This window comes from Erythrolamprus reginae, chromosome 1, assembly GCF_031021105.1.
Source record: "Erythrolamprus reginae isolate rEryReg1 chromosome 1, rEryReg1.hap1, whole genome shotgun sequence".
Taxonomy (NCBI): domain Eukaryota; kingdom Metazoa; phylum Chordata; class Lepidosauria; order Squamata; family Dipsadidae; genus Erythrolamprus; species Erythrolamprus reginae.
In genome coordinates, this window is record NC_091950.1 from 387,456,481 (window position 1) to 387,471,233 (window position 14,753).

The window sequence follows — 14,753 nt, forward strand, 5'->3', positions numbered from 1 at the left end:
TTGACAGAACTATTTGTGGAAAGTTGATTTTAAAAAGAGATGATAATTTTTTTTATATAGCTTTGAGATTTTAGAACAGGCTCCAAGAACATATTGAATATTATTTTTTTTAAAAAAAAATCAAGACTAAAATGAACTAACTCTTTCGACATGGTAGAATTTTAGTATTGTAAGCAGTTACTCAAAAGCAGACTTGGCTCTTTTTCACATTCTACAGAAAAATAATTTGTAATGCTGCTGGACCATTACCCAGTTTCTCCTAAAAGCTGCCTCCTCCTTGGCCAGAAGTTACAAAGGTTTTGTTTGCTTTAAGGGAAGACCATTTTTAGCAGAAAGCTAATAAAGAGCCCAGTTATGAATATGCAGATAGTCCTCAACTTACATCCACAATTGAGCCCAAAATTTATGTTGCTAAGTGAGAAATTTGTTAAGTGAGTTCTGCCCCATTTTACGACTTTTCTTGCCACATTTGTTAAGTAAATCACTATAGTTGTTAAGTTAGTAATACAATTGTTAAGTGAATCTGGCTTCCCCATTGACTTTAGCTGTCAGAAGGTGGTGACTATTATTTATTTTATTTTCTAGAGTAGGGGTCCCCAAGTTTGGCAACTTTAAGACTTGTGAATTTCAACTCCCAGAATTCTCCAGCCAGCTATTGTTGTGGTTCAGCCTGAGCCAGATCAAAGACCAGCTGCGTCTCTGCTGGCTCCATGCCCGGGGGAAGCTGAGAGCGGAGAGGAGAGTTCTTTGCAGTCAGACAGTGCAGACAGCAGTCACAAAAGTGAAGGTGATGCAAGGCCTGGGAGCCCTGGGGAAGGGCTATCTCAAGCAAGTAGCTGTGATTCCCTGGAGTCTCTGGATGATGACGCACAAGCTATCATTAGAATGCGGCAGAGACGCATAGCTCAAAGGAGAAATCAACAGCGTAGATATTATCAGCGTTGAATGAGGAACACCAGGGGGTTGGGTGTGGTCCTCATTAGCAGGGAAGGGTTTATAAGGCATGAGAACCATTCCGGCAGCGTGGAGTGCTATCAAAGGGGAGTTAGTGTTATCTGCATTTTCTCTCAGTGTTTTTGTTCCTGGCTCGTGGCCCAGCAGCCTTGAAGATTGGTGGGAGGTGTGTGTCTGTTGGCTCAACAGCCTCGTCTGGCATTAAGGATCCTGTGTTTCTGTATGAACAATTGCTTTTGTGTATCTATTTGGAGTTCCAGTGTTTTTCTGATCTGTAAGGACATTTTCTGTTGGCTTCTTTTCTCTTTAGCATTATAAAACTGTGTTTGGTTTCAACCGGTGTATCTGGCTTATCTTTTTGGGTTGGTCATAGCTTCCGGAGTGACCCAGACAGAACAGCTATGAAGACCTCTGTTCTAGAGAATACTATAGCCATTTGGAAAGAAGGGGGAGGCAGAAACCCAGATCACATAGAATTCATCCCAGATCTTATCTCCTTATACTTTTCCTAGACACTTTTGTTTGTAGCAGAATCATCAGCTTTGTGGTTTTAAAATGCTTCTGGGAAGAACGCAGAGGCTGCCCAAAGAAGATGCCCTGCATTTTCTTTCAACGTGTTTTGGTGCAAATTGGGTGCTCTGGGAGGGAGCTCCATTTTTGCTACCCCACTGTCTGGGCAGCAGTCCACCCCTACTGCAAATGATCACTAAGTGAAATGTTGTCAAGTCAAGGACTACCGTACTGGCTTCTTTCAAAATAAAATTGGCAATAACCAATTGTAATTATTACATTTATAGGCATTATTATAACGCCAAAGTTTTATCAATGAAAGTAATGTGTGACCATAGTGAATTAAATGCCATTTTCATTTTCTAATCAATAAAATGATAAAATGTTAGATGAATAAAGATTCTAAAATCCATTTTGGGGGCAACCCCCAGGTCACAAAATAATAATCAGTATAATGTATTACCCTTACAAGGATTTCAACATTTTATAAATATTAACAAGGCTATTTTGGATTCATTCCATAGAGAAAAGCAAATTATTGCAAAATCTTATTTAAGTAGGCTTTCCTGATATAACAAAATATAGTACCATGGAGAAGTCAGAATTGATAATTTGGTTCGCAGGGCCCTTTTCAAGACTGTTTACTTATCTCAGCAGTAAGACAACTCATCTCTGGTCTTCCTACAATCACACACACACACATGTTCTAATCTGTCAAACTCGCAGCTGGCAGGCCAGATATGTTACATGCTGGCCATGCCCATGTCCGGTTTAGTGAAGGGGAGAAAGTCACAATGCATCATATGATGACACAGTGACAATATGAGTTTGGCACCCTTGTTCTAGTATCTCCTTTGTATGCCACTTTGTTTAGATGAGTTCCATACTCCAAAGTGAGTTTTCAGCTAGTATATGGTAGATTTTATTTCTCATGGGACTTATGAAAATGGTGAAAGTACATAATACAATACATAGTAGAATTATTACTATAATAATAGTAATAATACGGTTCCACATAAAGAGCTGATAGATAAATTAGTGAAGGTTGGACTTAATCCCTGGATAGTTCAATGGATTTGCAGCTGGCTGAAGCGTAGACATCAGAGAGTTATTGTTAATGGCGAGTATTCTGAGCAGAGACAGGTTACAAGCGGTGTGCCACAAGAGTCTGTTCTGGGTCCTATTCTTTTTAATATGTTTGTGAGTAACATAGGGGAAGGTTTGGTAGGGAAGGTTTGCCTATTTGCCGATGACTCTAAAGTGTGCAATAGGGTTGATATTCCTGGAGGCGTCTGTAATATGGTAAATGATTTAGCTTTACTAGATAAATGGTCAAAGCAATGGAAACTGCAGTTTAATGTTTCCAAATGTAAAGTGATGCACTTGGGGAAAAGGAATCCTCAATGTCAGTTCTGTGTTAGCAAAAACTTCAGAAGAAAAGGATTTAGGGGCAGTGATTTCTGACAGTCTCAAAATGGGTGAACAGTGCAGTCAGGCGGTAGGGAAAGTAAGTAGGATGTTTGGCTGCATAGCTAGAGGTATAACAAGCAGGAAGAGGGAGATTATGATCCCGCTATATAGAGTGCTGGTGAGACCACATTTGGAATACTGTGTTCAGTTCTGGAGACCTCACCTACAAAAAGATATTGACAAAATTGAACGGGTCCAAAGGCGGGCTACAAGAATGGTGGAAGGTCTTAAGCATAAAACATATCAGGAAAGACTTAATGAACTCAATCTGTATAGTCTGGAGGACAGAAGGAAAAGGGGGGACATGATCAAAACATTTAAATATGTTAAAGGGTTAAATAAGGTCCATGAGGGAAGTGTTTTTAAATAGGAAAGTGAACACAAGAACCAGGGGACACAATCTGAAGTTAGTTGGGGGAAAGATCAAAAGCAACATGAGAAAATATTATTTTACTGAAAGAGTAGTAGATCCTTGGAACAAACTTCCAGCAGATGTGGTAGATAAATCCACAGTAACTGAATTTAAACATGCCTGGGATAAACATATATCCATCCTAAGATAAAATACAGAAAATAGTATAAGGGCAGACTAGATGGACCATGAGGTCTTTTTCTGCCGTCAGACTTCTATGTTTCTATGTTTCTATAATTAATGGTATTCTGTGTTTTATTTCCTCTTTCAGTTCTGCCTTGACAGGAAAGTCAAAGCACAGACACACTCTTACTGTAGTGGTTGCTGATAGCAAGCTCTTCTTGTGATAGCTGCTTGCATAATTGTTACTCTTCCAGTTTTGAAGCTTACTGTAACCTCTAATTTTTATGCAAATTAAATAATACCATGTAAACAATGTTATGTTCTGGCTGTTGAGCAAGACAGACAGACAATGGTCAGAATGAAAGAGAAACTGCTGTGATGAGGATTTCATTTCTCTCTCATTTGGGAAGTCATATGAGCTTCCATTCATCAGGAGAGGGTGGGGATCCTTTGGAAGCTGAATACAGATTGTAATATTCATTTATTTTTTCTTAAGTGAAGGTCTCTATGAACAGGAGAATGAAACTAAGTAGATTGGGCCATGATATTCAAAGTGGGATTTTGAAATATTTATATTATAGCTGAACATGTCACTGTTCAAAAGCATAGGAAATTTTGGATTCAAATACATACATTACTTTTGAGGATTTTGAAAAGTTAATATACAATTAAGACCAGATGTTTTTCTATTAGAATTGATGGAAAAACAGTTGGAAAAAATATATGTGTGGCTGATGACGATTGTAGTGAGGTTATTGTATTCACAAAGATGGAAAGATCTGGCAATCCTTACAATAAAGAAGTTGGTGAAAATGATGCATCTTGCTGAGATGGACAAATTGACTTACTTAATTAGAGAAAAAAACAATGTCTATTTTATCACTTTCTGAAAACAAATTATGGATGCTTTGTATAAAACAGAAAAAAATAAGTTTATGATTTATGGTTTAGATTATTAAATAGGCTAGAGCACAGAGAGAAGAGAGACATGATATAAGTTTAGACAAAGGGGTAAACTTATCATTGTAATGATAATTTATATAAAAACTTTGGAAGCAAAAGCAAAGTGTTCTGTGCGTGTGCAGAGGTAAAAGAACCCAAATGGCAGCATCCGAGCAGGTGGGTGGAGCCTCACGCTGCCTTCGCGACTGTCTCTCTGACTACCAATAGGCATGAGCAAATCGGGAGCATTTTACCTCTAGAAGAGATGGTAAGCTGGTAAGGAAAAGTGGGTAACAAATAAAAATATTACAATTTATTCCAGGGGCGGGGCTTTGACGTTTGAGCTCGGCTCATGCTTCTCGCCCTCCCGGAAAAGGACGCAGCGCTGCAAACAAAAGGATCGTGGGATTTCGGCCAGCCAGGAAGAAGTATCTGTGATGTCAAAGCTCCGCCCCCAGAATCCCATCAGGCTCTGCGCTGACCGGTGTGGCAGCGGCGGTGGCGAGTCAATGCGAAGCTGCCACCGCTGCTGCCGCTCGCTCCAGCGGCATAAACATGGTGACTTGCCTGCATGAGGGGCCCACGAATCAACTTGACCTGCTCATCCATGCCGGAAAGCAGCAATGCGAGCTGGCGGGCCTTCCCCCCTGCCCCCCCCCCCAGTGTGGAGGGCAGCCTAAAAATAAAAAAAGAGAAAGAAGTGGCAAAGGGTCGAGGCGGGAGAGGGAGGTTATGGAATAGGACCCCGCAGCAATGTTGCAAACAAAAGGAGGTGGGGAATCCCACAATGGGATTCCGGGGGTGGAGCTTTGACATCATGGGTACTTCTTCCTGGCCGGCCGAAATAAAGCCATGCGCCAGGAAGAAGTCTCCGTGTCGTCAAAGCTCCACCCTTGGAACCCCATCATGGGATTCCCCACCTCCTTTTGCGCCTCCCTCCCAGCCTCCTGACCGGCCAACAGCTCCCCAGTGTTTGCCTTCCTCCACCGCCACCAGCACCTGGCTCCTCTTCCTCTTCTCAGCAGATGACAGCCAGGTGGTGGCACTTTGCGGTGTTTGGCATGAACGCTGAACCTGAACACGGACTTTTAAAAAAGTTCGGGTTCAGCATGCCGAACACCGCAAAGTTCGGTACAAACCCGAACTGTGCAAGTTCGGTTCACCCAACACTACTCCTAAGGTCTACCACCATTTCTATGGTTTTAAGTGTTCAGTTCCAGATTGTTCCAGTCACACTACGAGGCTAGTTTATTTATTATTTTATTTATTTATTTATTAGATTTGTATGCCGCAGGTTGTTCACCCTGCTGTTTGTATGGGGTTTCATCATTGTCTCAAATGAGACCAATCTGTTATATCTTCTGCAAACTTCAGTGGATTAACAGGTGGATCATTTGAGATGCAGTCATAGGTATATAGAGAGAAGGGAAGTGGTGAGAGTACATAGCCTTGGGGGAGCCCTGGGCTAATTGTACAAATATCTGATGTAATTTTGCCTAGCTTCATCTGCTGCTTCCTGTCTGTTAGGAAGCTTGTGAGCTTCTGTCAGACAGCTTGCATAAACCTGATAAATGATTTCAGTTGGCACTAGGCTTTTAATATTCTTACATCCATTATAGATGTACGTATGTAACCCATGAAATGCAAAGACACAGAGATCTATTTTCAGAGACATATTCTTTTACACACAGCATGCAAAAAGGAAAGTATTTAAATTATGTGACAAAGGAGAACATGGAGGAAGCGATGTTATTAGGGAATGCAATTGAAGAGGACATACATTTTAAATAGTTGTAGGCGTTTAAACCCCACCCTATCTGTAAAGTAAGAGAAGGGATCAAACTCTGCATACTGAACATCCTAGGCTCAATATTTTAAAACTGTTTTGAAGTGAATTTCACAGATAATGAACCAAATGCAAGATGGGTCAAAGTAAAAACAAAAGCTAAAACTTCAAAAATAGAAGGAAAATGAGTAAAAAAAATAATGTAACAGCCAAGTATATGAAATGTGTTTTAAATGATAACAGTAAGTTATGAAATCTTGGATAGGGATGTAAATATCGAATTTTGTGAATGAGTGTAATTGTGGGAAAACTGCCAGCAACATATAAGAAAGCAAATCCCAGAAAAAAAAAAATCAAAATTATGAACACTCACTAAATCCTACTAAAATAAAGCACGTATAGCCCTTTGGGTTTCTCTCTGTTTCGCTGTCTCTCTTTCTCTCTCTAGAACAGCTAGCTACATATACTTACTGTATATACTTATATACAGTGAAGGGTTGCAAAAACTTTTACTACCACACTGTGGCCGTGGCTTATGCAGGAGGCCCTGCATTTTCATTCAACATTTTTCAATGCAAATTGGGTGCTTTGGGGTGGAGCTCCATTTTTGCTACCCCACTGCGTTTCTCCCCTGTCCAGGCAGTAGCCCACCCCTGCTTATATAGTATATATAAGTATACAGTGATCCCTCATTTATCGTGGGTGTTATGTTCCAGGACCACTCGAGATAAATGAAAATCCGTGAAGTAGAGACACATTCTGGGTAGGGGGTTGCCTGCTTCCTCCAAAAGTCCTAGGTGGGCCAGACTTCGGTTCCTACCATTCAAAGCCCCAAGGTAGGGGCCCATGGTAGTTGGAGTCATAGTTCCCTCTAAGCTGAGCAGTGAGCAATCGCTCACTTAAAAATCATCATCAATTCAGAGTTTTTCAAACCTGCCCAGAAGCCGAGAGGGAAAGAGTGAGAGGGAAGGAGAGAGAGAGGAAGACAGGAAGAGAGAGAAACAGATAGAAAAAAGAGAGGAAGGAAAAGAGAAAGAAAAAGAATGGGAGTAAGGAAGAGAGAAAGAAAATCAAAATCTAGTTTGAAACTAGCTCAACTATTTAAGTGGCATTTTGATATTGATAGAGTTGCCCTATTATGAGCTCACTGTTATAGACACACAGTACCATAGTTCCCTCTAAGATGAGCAGTGAGCAATCGCTCACTTAAAAGTCATCATCAACTCAGAGTTTTGCAAACCTGCTCAGAAGCCGAGAGGGAAATTTTATTATTATTTCTGTGCCGCCCAGTCCCGAAGGGACTGTCGCTCAGACACTATACTTTTCTGCTCATCCCCAAAAAAATTTAGAGAGAACACTGCACAGTACAGTATTTTATTTTGAAATTCTCTGAGGCAAAACAGGGTGGGTTTTTTATTTGTTTGTTTGTTTGTTTGTTTATTTATTTAATATTTCTGTGCCGCCCAGTCCCGAAGGGACTGCCGCTCAGACACTATACTTTTCCGCCCACCCCCAAAAAATATTAGAGGGAACACTGGTTGGAGTCTGACACATCTGAGGCGATGAGGTGGTGGTGCATGGAGGGTGGGTGCCCACTTCTCATTGTGGGTGAAAGAGCCACCGCAGCACCTCTTGGCGGGAGGAGGAAGAGGAGGCAGGACGGACAGGCAGGCGGGGTAGAACTGGAGATGGAGAAAGCTGCGAGGCTGAGGAAAAGGCAGCAGTGGGAAGAGCGCATTGCCCTTTCTCACCCCCTCCCCAGAGGACAGTGAGCCTTCTGCTTCCCCCTCGGCTCCGCCACAGCCTCCCGACCCCCAGGCAGCCCTAGAATCACAACCGCCAAGGCCTCCCCCCGCCTAGCCACTCACCCGCAGGGACAAGCAGGCGTGCTGCTGAGTTAGCTGGTCCCGGCAGAGACCGTGGTGGGGGCAGGGGCTGGTTGAGGACTTGTGGCACGCTTTTCCTAAGTTTCCCCTCAGCTTGGCTTCTGAGCTCTACAGTTTCAGATGAGAAATGAGTGAGACCGACTCCTTCCCTTCGTAGGAGGCAGCTTTGCTCTCTAGGATCGTGGTGCTCGATTTGAGGCTTGAGTGTGTGGGTCCTGAGAGGGTTCATGGTGGTGGGAAGGAAAATGGCGACGGTGGCGGCAACTGCTAAGGCGGCTCCGGCAGCTTCCCTTCAAGGAGAAGCAGTGCTGGGAATGTCACATCCATGCTCCAGGCCCCCAGGCCACCGCAGCCGCCACTGTCTCCGCCGGGACCAGCTAACTCAGCAGCGTGCCTGCCTTGTCCCTGCCGTCCTTTTCTGCTGGGGGGGGAGATTCGGGAGCCCCTGGTGAGGATTCCCCAAGAGAGATAGACAAGAGGTAAAGAGAGGGAGGAAAGTGGGCTTGCCATGGGCTTTCAAGTATAAGAAAGCACTCTAATCTCTTAAATTTGTAGGTACTTGTGTCTGCTTTTTGCATTTTGTACTTGAATCCATATTGTTTAATAAAGAAAAATTAAAAATTAAAAAAAAAAGAAAGCACAGGATGAGTTTCATTCATTCTGAAGAAAAATAAAATTGCTGTAGGATGGAACCTCACTCTTAAGTTACTTGCATGGATGTATCTTTAAAAAAATCTTGCAAGATCTTCAGTATGTGGAATAATAAACCAGAAACATAGGAAGCAGACATAAAAGTAAGAAATCTCCAAGTCAATTTTGCCCAACATGGTGCTCCTCAAATATGCTCCAAATGCCCCCTAACTCTACCTATTATTGGCGAAGACAGCTACAAGAGCTTTAAGAATGGGGATTTCATTGAGGAAAAGGTACCTCCATCAATCCTTGTAATAATATGACTATGAACACTTTTGCAGCAATTTCAATTAATAGCCACCTCGGATTAAAATATCAATGAAAAACTGGCGGACAGCAAAACCAGCAGAAGTTAAAAGTCAGTCAAAGGCATTTCTGAAAATATTCCAACTACAGTAATCTTCTCCCATAACTGACTTTCCAGATATGCCCTATTACTGGAGTAACTGGTTTTAACAGCCCAAGGGCAATTCAAAAGCCATCAGCATCTTCCGATTGAGAAAACAAAGAAACAAATGTATAGATTAAATAAATAGATTAAATAACAAGCCACTAAAACGGCAGGCGATGACTTTTTTAAGATAGGGGGAGGAGGAATAGCCCTCCGTTGCTCACCTTCAGGTCTTTCTTCTCAGATGACCCACGGAAACATCAGACCCTCACCTCAGAATCACACACGATTCTGGAGGCCATTACTCCGGTTACCATGGGAACATTTGGATTGGCTCAAACAACTCGCTCCGAAAAAGAAATGGAATGGCAATGATGTGTAGAAAACGAAATCAATGACCCAATGAGAGACGTCACTTCTATTTCTAGGTAAATGTGGCTTTGTCTCTCTCTCTCTGCCCCCCCCAACTCGCACCCCCATTAATTATTAAAGGAACAGTGCAGCTTGAATGGTGCCGGAGTTTTCACAAAGGGGTAACAACATACAATGAAAGTGTTGGTTTTAATTGGTGGGTTTGTTCAGCACTCAGTGAGATTTAGATGGCAACCTCTCTAAATAATAGTCACCAGCAGAGTTTGCTGAAATGTACCAACAATGTAGCCCTGACTTTAGTTACACTATTAATTGGCAAAAGTTTGTAATACGATGCCTTTGGGATTTGAATTGTCAATAGATTGTGCAAAAAGCAAGGATTACAGTTTGCACTGATTCTATTTTTTTTTTTTTTTTGAAAATAAATTTATTAAATATATACAATAAAAACCAGATACAGAAAGACAAAAGAGATATGCATATTGTACATTTTTTACACTCATGTAGTAATTGGGGAGTGTGAGAAGGGGGTTGTGAAGGGATGGAAGTAGATATAGAAGGAAGGAGGGTAGGGAGAAGAAGGAGGGGGGGTTAGATGAGCGAAAACCAGCGTTAAAGCTGGGTCTTTCATGATTTGCGGCCTGTAGTTTGAGCTCGTAGTTGGTGTGTTTTACCCTAAGGCTTTATTGATATGTTTTGAATGTAGTTTTTAGTGCCAATATATATAATTCATTTAGGGGTTTATTTTCTTTGTAAAGTTGGAGTTTGTGTCGATCGATGTTTACAGTTTGTTGTTTCAGTTTGATGTTATGATTTGTGATGTAAATTGCTATTTTTTCAAGTTGTTTTTGTTGGATATTTTTCTTGATGGGTAATTTTTAGATAATTCCTTTTTTTTAACCAGAGGTACCATTTATCCCAAGCTTTGTAGAAATCTGTCTCATCCTTGTTTTGCAGTTCCATTGTTAGTTTGGACATTTCTGCGCATTCCATTATTTTAATCAAGAGTGATAGAGTAGTTGGGGTTTTTTCTTGCTTCCAAAATTGTGCATATAAAATCCGGCAGTTTGCACTGATTCTAAAAGGCCTGGGTTCATGGCTTTTCTCAAAAGGTTGAACAATATGATTAATTTTATACAGTACATATTGAATGCATAGATGCAATTTCAGTAGATGTTAACACAATGCTTAAATTTTCTGTTACGTCTTAAGGCAAGATTAATATAATTGAAAAGCATTTTACATGGAGATTCTTGTACTCCCTCCGGAGATACGTACCGCTTCCTCCCTCCTGGTCTTTTGTAAAGCTCTTAAGACCTACCTCTGCTGGCGGGCATGAAAGCTGTAAGTGACGAGATTTTCTCCGGTCGATACTATGTATGATTGAATTGTATGAATGTGTATGACTGTATATGGGTTTTTAAATACTTTTTAGTAATTGGTATAAATTTTTTATAGTAATTTAGATTTCTTTACATATTGTTGCATTTATAATGTTGTACACCGCCCTGAGTCGCCTCGAAAAGGGCGGCATAGAAATCTAATAAACAAACAAATGTTTTAAGGATTCCAAGATCTTCAATTCAATTCAATTTATTAGATTTGTATGCCGCCCTTCTCCGAAAACTCGGGGCGGCTCACAGAATAAGTATAAAACAAAGCATACAGGACAAATATATTTTAAAAGTACAACTAAAAACCCTATATAACACTCAGTCAGACAATCCAATCACACCATACATCACATTGATTGGTCAGAGGGGCAAGGTCTAATTGGTCTAATTCACCTTTATTACAGAGCCTGCATTTTAAGAGTTCTTCCCATCTATCTGTCTGTCCATCGGTCCATGCATCCATAATATTCTTCTCCTTGGGTCTGTTTGACAGCAAGTCTGTAACCCCTCTGAAATCTTGGACGTTTTATGCTCCAAATATATTAAATAAGGAATATTTATTTTTAGTCTTGAAAGCTTGAAGACATCTTTGCTTATACATAGATAAGTGGCCACATTTATATCCCGAATCACAGGAGAAATTGACACTGTGGAACAACCCTAATTTGAAAGTAGCAGGGGTTATATTTTACTGGAATCCTTGGTCCAAATAAGGGATAAATATCTTAAATCAATTGATTTATAGTTCTAGCACTTAGATTTATATAGTGCTTCACAATGCTTTACAGCCATCTCTAATCAGTTTACGGTCAACATATTACTCCCAACAATCTGGATCCTCATTTTACTCACCTTACAAGGATGGACAGCTGAGTCAACCTTGAGTCTGGTGAGATTCGATTTGCCAAACTGTTGGCAGCCAGTGATCAGCAGAAGTAGCCTGCAGTACTGCACTCTAACCATTTCACCACCACGGCTTTTAATAGTTGTGTAAAAGTCTTGCATTATGAATATGGTTTATTTATAACCTCCACTTCATAATTCATACAATTGAAATGAGCACTGACTAAGCTGTATGCCAAAAATGGCTTAACAGCCTGGAAGCTGGCCTATAATATTAGGAACTTTAAATGATGCAGTGCTTGAACTGAAACCAAGACTCCCAATTTTATAAGGAACTAAAAAGCAGAATGGAAGTTAATCAATGGATTAAAGTTTTTAAATTTGTTTTATCATTTTAAAAATTAAAGCTTTAAGAATGAAATAAATTCATTCGAAAATATTATATTTATTTGATTTATATCCCCGCCAATCTCATTAAAACAACTGTGAGAGATTAATAATTTGAACCTCCTATCTACAGTATTGAATCTCTCCAAAAAGGAATTTAAAACGTTGGGTATTAGATTCCTATTGTGAGGGAATTGCAAGAAATTTGAGAGTTCTATTTAATATGATTTGGCATTGCTTAGCTCTATCTTTGTTTTGCTTTCAAATCATAGTGCATATTAATGGGACTTTGCAAAGAGGTATAATAGGTAAAATATAAACATGATGCTTAACTATATTTCCAAAATATAGAATTTATCACTTCATGAAACACTTTAATTGTACTGAGCCTGGGACACAGCAAAAGGATTATAAGTTTATATAAAGAAATTTAACCATCCTGATATTTAAAAATAGATTCAGGTTTTGCCTATTTTTGAAGAAGTTTTATCTTCTAAAAATAAGATGAAGCAATACGTTTCTGTAGGGCAGGGGTGTCAAACTCAAGGCCCATGGGATGCATAGATCTGGTCCATGGGGCTGCCCTGAAAACAGTGAAGGACCAGTCTGCAGTATCTCTGCCAGGAGAAATTGGAGGATGTCCAATTTGGAGGCTATCCCAACTGAAAACAGAGATTGGGAGCCTGTTTTCTTTGGCAGAGCACTCAGGCCACCATAGGTGCCCTTGGTGACGTCTAGCTGACCCATCCTGGCCATGCCCACTCCATCCCCCTGTGGTCAGATACAACCCTGATGTGGTCCTCAATGAAATTGAATTTGACACCCCTGCCATCGGGTCTACATTGAGTAATAAAGTGAAGAATTTGAATTCTAAATTGATTACATTATTTTATTCTTTTTTATAATTTATTTTTCTTGTTGCTTACAGTTACTTTAATTAATATCATTAATTAAATGTTATTGTTGTTAAATATATCATTGTTGTTAAATATATCATTGGCAGAGCACTCAGGCCACCATAGGTGCCCTTGGTGACGTCAAGCTGACCCATCCTGGCCATGCCCACTGTATCCCCCTGCGGTCAGATAAAACCTTGATGTGGTTCTCAATGAAATTGAGTTTGACACCCCTGCCATCGGGTCTACATTTAGTAATAAAGTGAAGAATTCAAATTCTAAATTGATTACATTATTTTTTTTTATAATTTATTTTTCTTGTTGCCTACAGTTACTTTTATTAATATCATTAATTAAATGTTATTGTTGTTAAATATATCATTGCATATATTTAAGCTTTGCATAAAAGTAAATTGTTGGAGGTAGGAATTGTTAGAAACAATTAACATGGCTACCTTTCTTGAAGTTGTTACAATTGAAAGAGTCATCAACAGTTAAATTAAATATAATAAAATATTCCTAGAAGACTGGCTGTTTTGTATGACAACTATTGAGTTTGTAATCTAGTCAAAAATGCTAAGCTTTACAATTTTATTCACCAAAAGTGCATCCAGACTAGATATATTGAATAAATAGTAGGCATGATGTGTATACTAGGACAGGAATTACCGGTAAACAGCATTGGCCTATATCTAGGAATATAACAAATCAAAATCAAAATCAGAAACAAATGGGAATTTATTTATTAAGGGTTTTCTTTTAATCAGAGTGAAACTAATGTTACACAATCATCCCAGAAAACAAGTTTTTCAAAATTCTCTTTGAGAGAAGTTAAACTTCTCCCCACTTTAAAACAAATTAGTTCTTATTTCAGACTAATGAAGATGATTTATTTATTGTGTTGCAGATGTTGCTGAATTAGTTTCCTTTGGCATTGATGTCACTTACTGGGAGTTGTAACTTTTTAACATTTGGAGTATTATAGAAGTCATGTTTTATTTATACTAATTTTCTAGTCAAAAGAAAATGTTGCCCAACAATTCCCCCCCCCCCCCCCCAGTAAAAATATAAATAGAAACATAGAAGATTGGCGGCAGAAAAAGACCTCATGGTCCATCTAGTCTGCCCTTATACCATTTCCTGTATTTTATCTTAGGATGGATATATGTTTATCCCAGGCATGTTTAAATTCAGTTACTGTGCATTTACCAACCATGTCTGCTGGAAGTTTGTTCCAAGCATCTACTACTTTCAGTAAAATAATATTTAATCACGTTGTTTCTGATCTTTCCCCCAAATAACCTCAGATTGTGCCCCCTTGTTCTTGTGTTCATTTTCATATTAAAAACACTTCCCTCCTGAACCTTATTGAACCCTTTAACATATTTAAATGTTTCGATCATGTCCCTCCTTTCCCTTCCGTCCTCCAGACTATCTATCTATCTATCTATCTATCTATCTATCTATCTATCTATCTATCTATCTATCTATCTATCATTTATTTATTCATTCATTCATTCATTCATTCATTCATTCATTCATTCATTCATTCATTCATTCATTCTTACAACATGTTAGCAATAGCACTTTTTAACAGAGCCAGCATATTGCCCCCAGAACCCGGGTCCTCATTTTACCCACCTCGGAAGGATGCAAGGGTGAGTCAACCTTGAGCCAGTGATGAGATCTGAACT